This window comes from Triticum dicoccoides, chromosome 4B (assembly GCF_002162155.2).
Source record: "Triticum dicoccoides isolate Atlit2015 ecotype Zavitan chromosome 4B, WEW_v2.0, whole genome shotgun sequence".
Lineage (NCBI taxonomy): Eukaryota > Viridiplantae > Streptophyta > Magnoliopsida > Poales > Poaceae > Triticum > Triticum dicoccoides.
This window is the reverse complement of record NC_041387.1, coordinates 563,149,226-563,153,254: the sequence shown is the minus strand read 5'-3', so window position 1 is coordinate 563,153,254 and position 4,029 is coordinate 563,149,226.

Sequence of the window (4,029 nt, the reverse complement as noted above, 5' to 3'; positions counted from 1 at the left end):
TGAATCTCCCGATCTCCCTACTGCTTCTGATCCTTCTACGTGGCACATAAAATTGCAAAATTACCGACGAGGTTGGCAACTAGATCAATCCTACAGGGGTAATACACTACATGGGTTGTGTGTCTTCGCAGTTGCCAAGCAGAATACACTAGATCTGCCATGTACTACGTTAGAGATAACCGTAAGTTCTCACTAGATTGATGCACATAGTTGGTAGATGAATGGATGTGTAGGAATCCATAAAAAGGTAGAGAAAATTGAGAAATTTTGAATAATGGGGGGTGTGAAAATTAATTGCAACTCGTGTCTAACGTCAGCTGCCACCTATCATCGTCGTCAACTGCCACCATGTCAACTTATTGCTTTCCATCTTATTGTAGTGCCTGTTGCCATCTAATCGAACGGATAGCTAGCACCCATTTTTTATAGAAAAAAGAGTGTCCATGTGCATGTCCTACTTGCCGCGATGTGTTGGTTGCCTACGCATCAAAATGTGATAACACTGACGTGTTATCTTCTATGTGCAAGCAGCAGAAGAATACAATTCTTGTGGATTGTTGACGCATTCTTGTTCATGCGGTGATTGAGAACACATTGGAAGAAGCGAGACGCGGAAAGAATGAATCATGAAGATGGCGCTGATACTTGGGGTTCTCAAAGGCCAGAAACGCCCCCTTGGGATGCATCAGAGTACAGTCAGCTCATTTCTGCAGGGCCGTTGCTGCCACTACTAGAACAGTATGCAGGAATTGGTATGATGCGTGATAACAACAGAAAAGAACAGTTGCCATGTTCGCAATGATGAAGATGATAGTCTACATATGTCGTACACTGTCATTTTTTCGCAGGTTCTTATGACCAAAACACACTCAGGGGGCCTCCGTGGCAAGTTCAGTCACAGGGCGCTAACACTAAGAAATATACGGACAACCAACTTCAACTAGCTAATATGGCTAATCAAGGTAACGCATACGAAAAAGAACACATACTGGTCTGGACATGAAAAATAAACTTGCAAAAGTTGGCAAAAAGACTCACGAGTTATGACGGGTGAAAATGCAGAGCCTTCATGCAGCACGTGGCGTCAGGCAGCACCCATGTACCTGCCATCGACGTCATACACAGGTGAGTCCATAAAAAAGTGAAGTTACGGACGGTGAATCAGCAGAAGGAGCATAGTTGACAACTGTAGTTGCCATGACTGGACAACTGCAATTGCCGTGGATAAATAACTGCAGTTGTCATCCCTGGACAACTGCAGTTGCCATGGAAGGACAACTATAGTTGCCATGGAAGGACAACTATAGTGCCATGGAAGGACAACTATAGTTGCCATGGAAGGACAACTGCAACTGCCATGCCAGGACAACTGCAGTTGCCATGCCAGCACAAACTGCAGTTGCCATGTATTGACCAACTACTACGATGCTTGCAGGTTATTACGGTGGTGGTACCCCGGCAAACGTCTCGTGGCAAGCTTCACAGATTGCAGATAGAGCACGTCAATTTGGTGTGACAGACCACACAAGATGGGCACATGCAGCACAACAAGGTAAGGAAAAAATTGAACCACAAAAAAAGCACTACATTTGTTTTTCTGGCAAAAAATAGCACATGAAGAAAGAGAAGGTTTGTAGCAGTGATGGTGGACAAAATCAAGCATAAAACACTAACAAAGCGGTTGTGCGCAATGAGCCATATATTGTCTTCGGAAATTTGCCAACTGCTAAAAGCATGTGTGCAGCACTAATGGTTGATCGCATTTGCCTAGTGAGATCAAGCCTAGAATGCAAAAGTTTTGATGATAGAACACAGTGGTTGCCATGTATTAGTAGCAGTATTTGCCATGTATGGAGGAATGCAGCTGCCATGCATATAGAATCCAAGTTTTTGTACTAAAAAGGAGCTGGCTGTCGTGCATTGGCAAACAATAGTTGCCATGTTTGTTGGACTGTAGCTGGCATGACTGGACAACTTCAGTTGCCATGCATGTCCACACGCAGACTCACGGCTTTCTGTTTGAATAATGTCATGCCAAATCACTCGAAGTTGATGTGATCCATTGCGATAAACATGTTATTCAAGCGAAATCTTACTCTCGTACCTGTTTTTCAATTACAGGGCCTACAACTACAGTGAACAGCGGCGCGGGGACATCTACTGCGGGGAGCTCTGAGCGCACGGAAGACGCGTTCCACCAGCCAGCAGACAATCATGCCGCAAACAATGCCGAATCAGAGTCGTAAATGGCAATCATTCCAGCAATGCCGATAGGCACCCCTTTGAACACAAGCATTGACAAGACTCAAGTATATGAAACTGCCGCCGATACTGAAGTGAATGATGAAACTGATGACGAAGCACAAGGGGATGAAGATGATGGGCAATCAGAGATCATGGTACCTCAGCCACCGTACGTTGGGCAGAGATTTGAATCGTTTGAAGAAGCAAAGGAATTCTACCAGACATATGCAAAGTTCCATGGGTTTGCGGTCAACACCGAATATCATAGGAAATTTAAGAAAACTAATGAGTACAACAGAGGTGAGATGAGGTGCCACAAGGCACGAAGGAACAAGAAGGGGAAAGATGTTGCGCCTGTCGTTCCGGAACGAAAGAGAGGTATCATTCTCAAGATGGGATGCCCTGTCCGGTGTAAGCTAAACGTAGATGGAACACAGTATGTGGTCACTGAATATTTTGACGAGCAAAACCACAAACTCATAAAGAAGTTCGACCTGGTCAAATTTCTGACTGCCCACAAAGGATTCACCCCCCTCGAAAGGAAATTCATAAAGCTGCTACATGATTGTAACGTCGGTCCATCAAGAATGGTCCAGATACTATCACTCATCCACAACAAAAAGGGGACTTTGAGTAGCATGCCCTACATACCAGCCGACGTCACAAACCTAAAGGCAAAGTACCATAGAGAGAGCAAGTTGGCTGACATAGAGGCCACAATGGCCTACTTTGATGAGAAAGCGAAGGAAGATCCAGATTTCTTCTACAGGATAAGGTTGGACGATGAGGACCGGGTCAGGAACATGTATTGGGTGGATGGTGCTGCAAGGAGAGCCTACAAACATTTCCGAGATTGCATTTCATTCGACGCGACATATCTGACTAATATGTACAAGATGCCATGCGCTCCATTCATAGGAATAAATAACCACAATCAGTCGCTACAGTTCGGCTGCGGGCTCGTTCGGAATGAAGACACGGATGGGTACGTTTGTCTGTTTAAGACCTTCTTGGAGTGCATGGATGGACTTGCTCTGATGAACATAATAACATACCAGGATTTTAGCATGCGTGCATGCATAGAGGAGGTCTTTCCGTTGGCAGTGCATAGGCACTGCAGGTGGCACATTATAAAAGAAGGCTGAGGAAACGCTAGGACCGTTCTTTGCTGACCGTCCAAAGCTGCACAAGGCATTCGAGATGTGCGTGGACCACAGCTTGACGGTGGAGGAGTTTGAAAGGAGCTGGATGGCCATGATTGAAACATATCAAGTACAAGACAACGAGACTCTTGCTAGCCTGTGGGAGAAGCGAATGTACTGGGTGCCGGCCTACTTCATGCAGTGCTTCTTCCCATTTCTGCAGACTACACAGCGCAGCGAGGGGTTCAATGCTGTTTTGAAGCGGTACGTGAGCCCTGGCAACTCATTGCTACAGTTTGCCAAGCAGTACACAGCTTTGCAACAAAAAATACTGGGATCTGAGCTACAGCAAAAAGCGAACACCGCGCTAAAGCAGGCAAAATTGCTAACGTATTTACCGATGGAGAGGCAAATGAGCAAGATATACACCAACAAGATCTTTAACAAGTAAGTTAGTTGCGTTACAGTCTTATTTGCGCAAAGCACGAAGGCAGTAGGTGCCATATAGAATGCAATGCAGTTTCCATGAGATGTGGTTGCCATGTTTAATGAAATACTGTTTGCCATGCTTACTCAGCTGCAGTTGCCATGTTCAATGAAAATTCTGTTTGCCATGCTTGCTTGGATGCATTTTCCATGTTCA